Here is a 14,207-nt window from a genome sequence, read left to right on the forward strand (position 1 = left end):
TTTATTTATTTATTTATTTATTTATTTATTTATTTATTTATTTATTTATTTATTTATTTGACAGAGAGAGACACAGCGAGAGAGGGAACACAAGCAGGGGGAGTGGGAGTAGGAGAAGCAGGCTTCCCATGGAGCAGGGAGCCTGATGTGGGGCTTGATCCCAGGACTCTGGGATCATGACCTGAGCCAAAGGCAGACACTCAACCACTGAGCCACCCAGGCGCCCCTATCTAGTGTATTTTTAATTTGAGTTATTGAGTTCTTTGTCTCTGATTGGTTCCCTTTTATGCTTTCTGTCCCTTTATTAAGGGTCTCATTGAGATCCTCCACTCTTTTTTTTCAGTCCAGTGAGTATCTTTATGACCATTACTTTAAATTCTCTGTCAGGCATATTACTTATCTCTCTTTTGTTTAGCTCTCTTGCTGTGATTTTTTCCCCCCTATTCTTTCATTTGGGACACATTCCTCTGTCTTCTCATTTTGTCTATCTCTCTGTGTCTGTTCCTCTGTTTTAGGAAAGTCAGCTATGTCCCCTGCTCTTGAAAGTAGTGGCCTTATGAAGAAGTCCTATAGTGCCTTGTAGTGCAATGTCCCCTCTTCACCAGAGTCTGGTGCTTCGAGGGTGTCTCCTATGTGTGTTGTTTGAGGGTTTGCTGGAGAGGGAGCCATAAATGGCTGTATAGCCATTTTCAAATCAGCCACTGGGTACAACTGGTCAATATTGCCTGTTTCCAGTTGAGAACCTGTGAACTCAATATATCATTTTCAGATTTTAATCTTGACTGCCTTTCTGAGTTCAAATTTGCTCTTTGGTGAGTTTGGCTGGCACAAGCCTGTTTTTCCAGAGACTGCTGAGTGCCCCAGTTTAAGATGATTTTAGAAGCTTCAAACTGGCAAAATCATACATTAAGTCTCTGAGGCCATGCATCCCATTACCCTGTGATCCCTCTCTCTCATCCCACCAGCTTCCTCCTCAACTTCTGAAGTTGTGAGGTTATAGAAAATCCATCTAGGGCTTCTAGAAAATAGAGGTTCTCTGTCCTATGGACTTAAAACTTGCCTCTTAACTACTGCTGGGAAAAAATCTCCACTGAAATTTTTCATACAATAGAATGATCAAAAATTAACTATGATTGTGCAAAGATAAAAGAACTCTAAAATATATTTGCCACCAAAGACAGGCAGCCCTCTTCCTTAAAGTGGGTTGAATGCTGGAAATGAAGATTTGTAAAGTCAGAAAAGAACTAGACTAATTGGAAGTCCATGGGTAGTGAGGACTAAGCAAAATGCAATGGATTTTCCTTTTCTGTGGGTTCAAAGATGGTGATGCTGCATTTCTTTGTTCTTTGAACTCCTCATGTCTTGTTAATCTGGAAGCATACCAGGCTTCAGGAGCTGGTGTGGAGCTTTTCGGTCTGTAAGTCCTTCTTAATATGAAAGGACAATATTTAAAAGGCCATCTCAAAGCCATCTCTAACATTTACAGGTTTGCTGACAATATTGGTTCCTTACAAACAGCAAGGAGACTTAAAAACAGCAACAGCACCTCTCTTTACAACTTCTTTCCTTTAATAAAGGGAAATTGGTGTGCTATATATATTGTGTCTGAGTTTGGGGCCCACATAGATATGGATGGGAGGTAAAGAGTGGCTGGCTGCCATGGTGCCAGGTGTTCCCTAATTGTAAAACTGAATAATGGATAATAACCATCTTAGTGTGTTTATCAATGCAGTTTGCACTTTACGATGCAGAAGAGGTCACTGGAGACAATGTGCAGGCCTCTCATGCTCCTATTCATTAACAAGGCACTGCTGGCTGAAATTCAGGCTCCATTACCTAGATGCAACAATGGCGGGGACCCTGCATCAAGTTGTAATTAGGCTCGATCAGGGCTGGGGTACAGTTGCTATAATCAGTATCACTCAGAATTAATTTTATACTTATGAAAGGGTATGAGATGAGATTAATTTAATGGTAACCAAAGCAACCCCCTTTTCTGTAACTGTCTAAGTTTAAAAGAGAGAAAGAGAGGAAGAGAGAAAGGCAGGGAGAGAGAGAGAAAGGTAGTTAAGAAAAGAGGGCAAGGGAAAACAGAAAGATGACCATTTTAGTTCCATTAATTTTATTACAACTGATTAGGAGAAAATGTGCTTCAATAAGGGCAAATATATTCTAACAAGGCGATTCCTGGCTGGGTCCTTGAAACCTTTGCAGGTCTCACTATATGCCTAAAGCAGATTCTGTGACACTTAATTTCTGCGTCCTTTTTGTCCATTTTCATATGTGATTGGGAACAGCTTGATTAGGGCAAGAATTCCAATTTACAGGAAAAGGAGGAGCAAATCCAAACTGGGCAATATTTCTTCTCTCTGGTAAGAATCAGTTCTTCAGCCTTTCACTTTGGAACTATGTGTATGTATCAAAGACCCAGGGACTCTACACTGGCTTATATGAGAGCAAAGAGAAGCTTTTGGAGCCCTGTTTGTGAAATAGTTAAAGAAGTTGCAGAGCTGTGGGAGGTGTGGTAAGGGGACCAGATCTAATTCCTCACAATTGAACGTTCATTCAGTTTTTTTTCAGGTAGCAAGATGCTGCTCTGGGGATAGAATCTGACCTTTCAGACTTGAGATAATTGGCGAGACGTGTGTGCATATGCATACATTTTCACTTTGGTGCACGCACACACACACACACATGCAGATATTGGCATACGTGATCTGCACCATTCATACATGTTTGATTTCTGCTATTTAGATGCTGTAAATTAGATATTTGCTCTTTTTCTTCTATTTCCCTTGGCATATTTATGCCTCTTCCCATACTGCATTAATTTCAAGAAATATCACAGTCATTTTGAGGCGAGGGTACTGTTAAAATATGTAGAGGATGGTGTAAAGGGAGAATTTTATTTCTTGAATATGTATCAGATTATTGTGTGGATGAGAAAATGGCATGGAAATATTTTGAGTCATTTAAGTGAGTAGGAAGTGTTGTAACAAAGTGTAACACTTTCAGACTTAAAAAAAGAACTTTTTTTTTCTTTCCCTCTTGGATACAATACCTTAGTTATTCAAATAATAAAATGATAGTAAACTTCTGAAAAATCATTGAGGTGATATTGGTGCATATTATTGTGTATCTAACTATGTGGACATTTCATATATAGGTTTAGTTTTTATGTTGCATGTTAATTAGGATTTTTGTGATTTGAATGAAGCATCAAGTTTGGCTAAAATATATTTCAATTCTGGAGCTGGAGATTTTACAAAACGTTAAAAATATACTTCAAATATATTGCTTTTATCATTATTCTTTTGGCTTTGGTAGCATACCCACTACTCAACATTACCAAAAACCTTGGAGTTTGCCATTTTTGTGTGTGTGTATGTCTTTCTTTTTGTTGTGGTAAATTTTCCTTCTGAAGTAAGTTTCTTCTCTATTTCCTTCCTTTTGTAAAGGGTCTTAGAGTAGATCAACAGGAAGTAGGTAAGACATGAAAAGGTTTTATTCTCTGCTAGTGAGAGGGTTAGTCTAAACATGAGAAATCCCTGTATTCTGACAGTAGCGGAGGCACCCCTTTTGGAATGGGTTCTTTTGTCTGATCTTAAAGTCAGATGCTTAGCCTCAGTACTTATAAATGCTGCAGTGTTAGAGGTTATGGTCGAGTGAGAGAACATAGGACGTGATCTGGAGCAGTAAGCTTCATGGCCAACACCGTGTTTATGTTGGATCTGCTGAGCCTTCCAAAGTGGAAGATTCAATTATTTTCTGTTTGCTTATTTTCTTGGCCCTCTTCTTCATGTCAGGGATGAGGGCCACAGAACAAGCTAGAGCGCTCTTTGTCGTTCTCTGGCATTTACTGCAAAGTAGGCCATTCTGTGCCCTGGATCTCACATACACAGTTCTTGGTCTGGACTTGGAATTTGTTGGTGCTGAGACTTTGATTACCTGTTCAACTGACCTGTTCACTTGTTTCTGGGGGAACCCTCTGGGATGGAATCTCATCACCAGTTTTTTTTGTTTGTGTGTTTGTTGAGTAAATCAAGAGATATGGGTTCAAATCCGTATATAAATAGTAGCTCCCCTCTCATGGACTCACCCTGCTCACCTGTCCTTCCATTCACTCAACGGTCTTTACAATCCAGAAGGAAAAGTGAAGAATTGGGAAAAAACATTTTTCGGTTAAGCAAAATTAGAAAATTGGAACCTCATTTTAAAAATTCATCCAGCACCTTATCAGTTCTCACTAATATCCTGGAGTTGAGATGTCCTACTGATCTCTATGTCTGGATTCAACCAGAAGTGGAGGAACCCTTGTGTCCAGGTAGTTTCTGTGTAAGACCTGAGATGATGGTTGCCCTTGCCTGGTGATAGTGATGTACCAAGCACAGCCCTGGGAGCATTCTGCCTCAGGTACAGAGAGTAAGGGGGCACATAGTCTCTAGAGATTTTAAAAGCAATAAAAATTTACTAGAATTCAGTCTGCTTTTTATTATCACCATTTGCTGGCAATCCTAAACAATGTCAAAGATAAAATACTTACCCCCTCCCATCCACCACAATGTTTGTTATTCTAAGTTCTGAACAATTGCTATAGTTAATGTTAGCTGAGGTAGCCATCCATATGCTTATCTGTTGTGGGGCAGACATATTTACAACTTCAACTACTTTGAAGAAAAAAGTATTTGTATAGGAAAAGGCCCATATTTGTGGGGAATTTTGTTTCCCACCTTCAAACTCAGCAAACAGATTTATATTCACTCCTATTAAAATGTAGGCTGAGGCATCCTTTGCAAAAATTCATTTTACACATCAGAGTTTTTGTATTTACAATTTAAACAGTGAAAGAGAGTGGTGAACTGTGAGGTATAATGTTTTTGTTTGTTAAATGCAAATTTTATTTCATACATTAGATATTGAATGGAATTTGAATAATACCTTTAAAATGAGAATGTATCCTTAAAATTAAAACTAAACAACCAAACCAGGAAAATAGTGATTATTATAGAAAGTAATTTTATATAGAGGAAGGGGCGGTGAAAAGGATCCAATTGGGTGTCAAGTTTACAAGATATGCCATTGTAGTTTCCTTCAATACTTTGGTGGCCAGCCTTCTAACTCATGGAGGGTAAGGCTCTTCCATAACTGCCTATAGGTTTCTCTATTTTCTGCCCTTCCTGTATGAGGTATGTTTCTACCCCATTAGGAGAGAAACAGAAATGAATTATATTTTGCAGGGCTTTTATTTAATCCCGCTGCTGCATGAATGAAAATTGCTGCAGAACACCCACCACAGCAATTTACATGTTTTCCCAAGCTTATTAGTCACTCATTTATGGGCCTAGGCAAAAACAGTATCATGACAGGAAAAGAGCCATTTCAAATCTTTCCATCCAGGTTTAGTTGAAGCTAAGACCAGAACTGAACTTGGAATGTTTCTGCTGAACCTGTAAATTCAGTTTAGAAACCAAACCAAGCAAAGGATGCTCTTTCCAAATGGTAAAGTGTTGGGGAGACTATGCTAAGGGAGAGATTAATCTGGGAATAGGGTGCAGTAGGCTATCCCACTTGACATGCACACCTCCCCCATTGCTAAAATGTGCAAAAAACAGGAGAGCAGGTATGCTTTCAGGGCTGTCAACCAACCAAAGGACAATTTCTGCCAAGAGGACAAAAAGATCCCTCCGCAGATGGCCAGATGAGTTAAACTCCATTCTATGCATGCCAGATGCAGACGTTTACCAGTATCATTGTGCACTTTGAATGTTAAAGATCTATGGGGGCATCTATTCCCAGAGTTTTAAAATAAATGTAGTAGAAGCTGTCTTCTCTGAGTCACTGGGACCAATAGCTGATAGGATCATTGATAAAAGCTGGTTCAGGTAGACAGTCATAGAATGCTATACACGTGCCTTAAATACTTTAACTTAAAATAGATATATGTACAGTGATTTACCAGGCTTTTGATGTAAGACAAGGCCTTTGCTTTGAATTTGGATCTGTGAATTGGAATTTCCCCTGCATTTTCTATAATTTCCTGGTTTTGTTTATTTAAAATGGAGATTTTAAAGATATTTAGAAAACATTACAAAATCTTTCTGGATTCTTCTGAGTTCTTTTTCTCATTTTTAAAATCCAACAACATTTTTTATAAACCAATTTGCTTAATTTTTTTTCAAGGCATTCAATTTACTTTACATGAGAAATCTTTCTTTTGCACTCATTTTTTTACCAGTTTATATGTTTTTAAAATTTAATTGCATAATTACAATAGTATTGGAATAAATAGGCCCAAACAACGGATCTGTGGTAAACATAAAATTCAACCAGTTGGAGCTATATGGATTCAGTGTGCTGTGGGCACCAGTCAAGGTGTTTTGGTAAGAAAGTAGAGAGCCTCCTTTTTTTAGAGACTTGGAGCTACATTAAAAGAACTTCTACTGTAAAAGGTGAAGGTCTTGGTCCATTCAGTTTGCTAAAACAGGATACTACTATAGACTGGGGGTGGGGGGTTTATAAAAAACAGAAATTTATTTCTTACAGTTCTGGAGGCTGGGAAGTCCAAGGTCAAGGTACTGGCAGATCTGGTGTCTGGTGAGAGCTTCCTGGTTCATAGATGGCCATCTTCTGTGTCCTCACATGGTGGAAGGGGCAAGAGAGCTCTCTGGGGTCTCTTTTATGAGGGTACCAATCCTATTTATGAAGACTTCACCTCATGATCTAATCACCTCCCAAGGGCCCCACCTCTAAATACCATCACACTGAGGTTTGAGTTTCAACATATGAATTTTGGGGGTACACATTCAGTCTATAGCAGTGAAATTTTAAAATTACTATTGTTATCAAGATGGATTGAAGAATAATGGGTCTTGGAAAAGTGAATTTTCTAGATAATTGAATACTTATGGTTATTCCAAACTAACTGTTAAAGGAAAGCTTTTCACAATGTATTATGTCTTAGAAAAAAACAGTAAAATAAACAAAGCACCCAATAAGCTAATGAGCTGACACTCTAGCAAGCAATAATGTGGTAGGATGATAATTATGAATACCACGGGAAATGTTTGGTGGGCCCTGTGCCTTTACAGTGGATGTCCCCCACTGCTTTGCTGGTCTTGTTTGTGTTTCCCTTCTTCCTCATGGATTTCCCCACCTTTCCAAACACTCTGGCCTTTCCCCATGAGTCCCTTCTCTGACTACCATTCTCTTCAGCTCGAGTTGCCATTTCTGTGCCCTGCCTCTTTCATGTGGCTGACTTTTATTTTTTCTTCTTTCACTCTTCCTGCCACTGCTGGAGTTTTCAGTGTCCAAGCCAACAGGGCCTGGCTTTTTTTTTTTTTTTTTTTTTCATTTTCTTTTACCATGTCAGCTGGGTTGGATCTTGACATCTCCTAATCTTTGATCCTCTCCATCCCTTTTATGCTGCTCCCTTGGGATTGGGTGACTGAGGTTGGCTGGACAGCTGGTTACACATGAGCATGTGGGAGTTTTGGAGGAAGTGGGAACCAAAGCCCTCAAGGTATGAGCAAGGGAAAATGACCTCCTGGTGGGTTGTGCTCTTATTCTCTCAGCCTTTTAATATACATGTTTATTTCTGTAAAATGCTTTTCCCATTTGGATGAATGATGAACTGTAATGCCCAGAGTAAAAAGCTACCAGAAATGAGTTCTGTTCAAAATTACAGAGGTTTATATTGGAGTCTCAGTGAGTTCACTTCAGAGTTCTCCGAATAATGCTAACATATCTTTAAAAGGGGTAACAGAAGAGCATGCAGGGTAGCTGCTGCTTTTTTGAGGCTAAAATTGGTTTGGATATAACAAAACTGTCCTTCTTAAGATTACAAAAAGGCCAACAAAACAAAAACCCACTCACATATCTCAAATCCCAGGTGAGCTAAAGCTACAAATCACATCCATTTGTAGGATACGGTTGAGAGATGATTTTTGGATAATGAAGGTTCATAAGCCTGGGCTCTACTTAACATAAGATGTAAACAGGGCCTTCTTCTTGTTTTCACTCTGTCGGAAGCTCTAATTCATTTCTAATTACTATCTCCTGGAAAAATACTGTGTTGTCATTGCTTTTTAAATTTCTTCCTCCTTTAGAGAAAACACATATTTTAAGTCATTAAGAAAAACCTTGTCTTGATTTGGATGATGTTTTTTGTTCAACAAAGCAGAATTATTATTTTGTTTCAGGCATAATTTGTGTGGTAGGAGGAAGAAGCTGCATACATTTTAATCTGGCAATGAATTAACAATAATCAAGAGAATGTGGCTTTTCCACTCTTACACAGTTCAGATCGACATGTTTATTCAAGCCAGAGAAAAAACATCCTTGCTATTTGGATTTCCGAAATGAATCAGTCAGAAGAAAAAATGTTGGCATGTGAGATATTAAAACCTTATCTTAATTTTCATCTCAATATTGCATTTGGCAATTTAAAAAAGGTCCATGACAAAAAATTAAAAGGAAGCTCATAAATTAGCAGATGTACTAAAGAAGAACCAGTATTATTTGGCATAGACAAGAAAGTAGAACGTGGCAAAAATTGGGTTCTGTGGTTTTTCATGTTATGAAATATTACCCCAATATATATGAAAAACTTAGGTGTACAAAACTCTTTGATTTTCTCACTCATTAGCTGAGGTTACTTTGGTTATTTTATCAGTGACTTAATCTGTTCTGATAATAAATTAGGGAAATGTATGAACTGGTGGCATAAACTTTTTGAGAATTGTGAATGCAAATGAGGTCAATGAAGGTTCATGGGGTGCTGCACAGATAGGCTGTCCACCACCACTTGTAGCTCAAGGAGAAGGTCTGGGAGAAAGGGGTGAAGGTAGCTGGAAGGAACCAGCATTGTTAGGAAGTAATCAGCTGGGAAGGCCGTGCCCACATTAGTGAGGGTACAAACCAGAGAGGGCAACCACAGAGCTCAGAACTTGCCATTTGACTCCTAGATGTACCAGCAGGCTCCAAGCTTGAATGATAATGTAGAGGGGCGGGCAGAAGGAGGTAAATCTTAGATCTTGTTGAAAAATAGATACATTCTTTTATTTTATTTTATTCTTATATTAATCCCCATACATTACATCATTAGTTTTAGATGTAGTGTTCCATGACTCATTGTTTGTGCATAACACCCAGTGCTCCATGCAGAATGTGCCCTCCTCAATACCCATTTCCAGGCTAACCCATCCTCCCACCCCCCTCCCCTCTAGAATCCTCAGTTTGTTTTTCAGAGTCCATCATCTCTCATGGTTCGTCTACCCCTCCGATTTCCCCTGCTTCATTCTTCCCCTCCTGCTACCTTCTTTTTTTTTTTCCTTAACATATATTGCATTATTTGTTTCAGAGGTACAGATCTGAGATTCAACAGTCTTGCACAATTCACAGCACTTACCAGAGCAAATACCCTCCCCAGTGTCTATCACCCAGTCACCCCATCCCTCCCACCCACCCCCCACTCCAGCAACCCTCAGTTTGTTTCCTGAGATTAAGAATTCCTCATATCAGTGAGGTCATATGATACATGTCTTTCTCTTTTTGACTTATTTTGCTCAACATAATACCCTCCAGCTCCATCCACGTCGTTGCAAATGGCAAGATCTCATTCCTTTTGATGACTGCATAATATTCCATTGTGTATATATACCACAGCTTCTTTATCCATTCATCTGTCAATGGACATCTTGGCTCTTTCCACAGTTTGGCTATTGTGGACATTGCTGCTATAAACATCGGGGTGCACGTACCCTTTCGGATCCCTACTTTTGTATCTTTGGGGTAAATACCCAGTAGTGCAATTGCTGGATCATACGGTAGCTCTATTTTCAACTTTTTGAGGAACCTCCATACTGTTTTCCAGAGTGGCTGCACCAGCTTGCATTCCCACCAACAGTGTAGGAGGGTTCCCCTTTCTCCGCATCCCCACCAACATCTGTCGTTTCCTGACTTGTTAATTTTAGCCATTCTGACTGGTGTGAGGGGGTATCTCATTGAGGTTTTGATTTGGATTTCCCTGATGCCGAGCGATATTGAGCACTTTTTCATGTGTCTGTTGGCCATTTGGATGTCTTCTTTGGAAAAATGTCTGTTCATGTCTTCTGCCCATTTCTTGATTGGATTCTTTGTTCTTTGGGTGTTGAGTTTGATGAGTTCTTTATAGATTTTGGATACTAGCCCTTTATCTGATATGTCATTTGCAAATATCTTCTCCCATTCTGTCGGTTGTCTTTTGGTTTTGTTGACTGTTTCCTTTGCTTTGCAAAAGCTTTTTATCTTGATGAAGTCCCAATAGTTCATTTTTGCCCTTGCTTCCCTTGCCTTTGGCGATGTTTCTAGGAAGAAGTTCCTTCGGCTGAGGTCGAAGAGGTTGCTGCCTGTGTTCTCCTTTAGGATTTTGATGGACTCCTGTCTCACATTGAGGTCTTTCAACCATTTGGAATCTATTTTTGTGTGTGGTGTAAGGAAATGGTCCAGTTTCATTCTTCTGCATGTGGCTATCCAATTTTCCCAACACCATTTGTTGAGGAGATTGTCTTTTTTTCATTGGGCATTCTTTCCTGCTTTGTTGAAGATGAGTTGACCATAGAGTTGAGGGTCCATTTCTGGGCTCTCTATTCTGTTCCATTGATCTATGTGTCTGTTTTTGTGCCAGTACCATACTGTCTTGATGATGACAGCTCTGTAATAGAGCTGGAAGTCTGGAATTGTGATGCCGCCAGCTTTGCTTTTCTTTTTCAACATTCCTCTGGCTATTCACGGTCTTTTCTGGTTCCATACAAATTTTAGGATTATTTGTTCCATTTCTTTGAAAAAAGTGGATGATATTTTGATGGGGATTGCATTGAATGTGTAGATTGCTCTAGGTAGCATTGACATCTTCACCATATTTGTTCTTCCAATCCATGAGCATGGAACGTTTTTCCATTTCTTTGTGTCTTCCTCAATTTCTTTCATGAGTATTTTATAGTTTTCTGAGTACAGATCCTTTGCCTCTTTGGGTAGATTTATTCCTAGGTCTCTTATGGTTTTGGGTGCAATTGTAAATGGGATCGTCTCTTTAATTTCTCTTTCTTCTGTCTTGTTGTTGTTGTATAGGAATGCCACTGACTTCTGTGCATTGATTTTATATCCTGCCACTTTACTGAATTCCTGTATGAATTCTAGCAGTTTTGGGGTGGAGTCTTTGGGGTTTTCCACATAAAGTATCATATCATCTGCAAAGAGTGAGAGTTTGACTTCTTCTTAGCCGATTTGGATGCCTTTTATTATTTGTTGTCTGATTGCTGTGGCTAGGACTTCCAATACTATGTTGAATAGCAGTGGTGATAGTGGACATCCCTGCCGTGTTCCTGACCTTAGGGGGAAAGCTCTCAGTTTTTCCCCATTGAGAATGATCTTCACTGTAGGTTTTTCATAGATGGCTTTTATGATATTGAGGTATGTACCCTCTATGCCTATGCTCTGAAGAGTTTTGATCAAGAAAGGATGCTGTACTTTGTCAAATGCTTTTTCTGCATCTATTGAGAGGATCATATGATTCTTGTTCTTTTTTTTTTTTAAAGATTTTATTTATTTATTCATGAGAGACAGAGAGAGAGAGAGAGAGAGAGAAGAAGAGGGAGAAGCAGGCTCCCAAGGAGCAGGGAGCCCGATGACGGACTTGACCTCAGGACCCTGGGATCATGACCTGAGCCAAAGGCAGATGCTTAACCGTCTGAGCCACCCAGGCGCCCCCCCCCCCTTTTTTAAAAGATTTTATTTATTTATTCATGAGAGACAGAGAGAGAGAGAGAAGCAGAGGGTCTTGTTCTTTCTTTTGTTAATGTATTGTATCACATTGATTGATTTGCGGATGTTGAACCAACCTTGCAGCCCAGGGATAAATCCCACTTGGTTGTGGTGAATAATCCTTTTAATGTACTGTTGGATCCTACTGGCTAATATTTTGGTGAGAATTTTTGCATCCATGTTCATCAGGGATATTGGTCCGTAATTCTCCTTTTTGATGGGGTCTTTGTCCGGTTTTGGGATCAAGGTAGTGCTGGCCTCATAAAATGAGTTTGGAAGTTTTCCTTCCATTTCTATTTTTTGGAACAGTTTCAGAAGAATAGGTATTAATTCTTCTTGAAATGTTTGGTAGAATTCCCCTGGGAAGCCATCTGGCCCTGGGCTTTTGTTTTTTGGGAGATTTTGATGAGTGCTTCAATTTCCTTAGTGGTTATAGGTCTGTTCAGGTTTTCTATTTCTTCCTGGTTCAGTTTTGGTAGTTGATACATCTCTAGGAATGCATCCATTTCTTCCAGGTTATCTAATATGCTGGCATAGATTTGCTCATAATACATTCTTATAATTGTTTGTATTTCTTTGGTGTTGGTTGTGATCTCTCCTCTTTGATTCATGATTTTGTTGATTTGGGTCCTTTCTCTTTTCTTTTTGATAAGTCTGGCCAGGGGTTTATCAATCTTGTTAATTCTTTCAAAGAACCAGCTCCTAGTTTCGTTGATCTGTTCTACTGTTCTTTTAGTTTCTATTTCATTGATTTCTGCTCTGATCTTTATGATTTCTCTTCTCCTGCTGGGTTTAGGCTTTATTTGCTGTTCTTTCTCCAGTTCCTTTAGGTGTAGAGTTAGGTTGTGTACTTGAGACTTTCTTGTTTCTTGAGAAAGGCTTGTATTGCTATATACTTTCCTCTTAGGACTGCCTTTGCTGCATACAAAAGATTTTGTAGTTGTGTTTTCATTTTCATTGGTTTCCATGTATTTTTTAAATTCTTCTTTAATTTCCTGGTTGACCCATTCATTCTTCAGTAGGATGCTCTTTAGCCTCCATGTATTTGAGTTCTTTCTGACTTTCCTCTTGTGATTGAGTTCTAGTTTCAAAGCATTGTGGTCTGAAAATAGGCAGGGAATGATCCCAATCTTTTGGTACCGGTTGAGACCTGATTTATGACCTAGGATGTGATCTATTCTGGAGAATGTTCCATGGGCACTAGAGAAGAATGTGTATTCCGTTGCTTTGGGGTGGAATGTTCTGAATATGTCTGTGAAGTCCATTTGGTCCAGGGTGTCATTTAAAGTCTTTATTTCCTTGTTGATCTTTTGCTTAGACGATCTGTCCTTTTCAGTGAGGGGGGTGTTAAAGTCCCCCACTATTATTGTATTGTTGTCGATGTGTTTCTTTGCTTTTGTTATTAATTGGCTTATATAATTGGCTGCTCCCATGTTAGGGGCATAGATATTTACAATTGTTAGATCTTCTTGTTGGATAGACCCTTTAAGTAGGATATAATGTCCTTCCTCATCTCTTATTACAGTCTTTGGTTTAAAATCTAATTTGTCTGATATAAGGATTGCCACCCCAGCTTTCTTTTGGTGTCCATTAGCATGGTAAATGGTTTTCCACCCCCTCACTTTCAATTTAGGGGTGTCTTTGGTTCTAAAATGAGTCTCTTGCAGACAGCATATCGATGGGTCTTGTTTTTTAATCCAGTCTGATAGCCTGTGTCTTTTGATTGGGGCATTTAGCCCATTTACATTCAGGGTAACTATTGAAAGATAGGAATTTAGTGCCATTGTATTGCCTGTAAGGTGACTGTTACCGTATATGGTCTGTGTTCCTTTCTGGTCTATGTTGCTTTTAGGCTCTCTCTTTGCTTAGAGGACCCCTTTCAAGATTTCTTGTAGGGCTGGTTTTGTGTTTGCAAATTCCTTTAGTTTTTGTTTGTCCTGGAAGCTTTTTATCTCTCCTTCAATTTTCAATGACAGCCTAGCTGGATAGAGTATTCTTGGCTGCATATTTTTCTCATTTAGTGCTCTGAATATATCCTGCCAGTCCTTTCTGGCCTGCCAGGTCTCTGTGGAGAGGTCTGTTGCCAATCTAATATTTCTACCATTGTAGGTTACATATCTCTTCTCCCGAGCTGCTCTCAGGATTTTCTCTTTGTCTATGAGACTCGTAAGTTTTACTATTAGATGTTGGGGTGTTGACCTATTTTTATTGATTTTTAGGGAGGTTCTCTGTGCTTCCTGGATTTTGATGTCTGTTTCCTTCCCCAAATTAGGGAAGTTCTCTGCTATAATTTGCTCCATTATACCTTCTGCCCCTCTCTCTCTTTCTTCTTCTGGGATCCCAATTATTCTAATGTTGTTTCGTCTTATGGTATCGCTTATCTCTTGAATTCTGCCCTCGTGATCCAG

The sequence above is a fragment of the Mirounga leonina genome, unplaced genomic scaffold (assembly GCF_011800145.1).
Source record: "Mirounga leonina isolate KUSES-001 unplaced genomic scaffold, KU_Mleo_1.0 Mir_179, whole genome shotgun sequence".
Taxonomy (NCBI): domain Eukaryota; kingdom Metazoa; phylum Chordata; class Mammalia; order Carnivora; family Phocidae; genus Mirounga; species Mirounga leonina.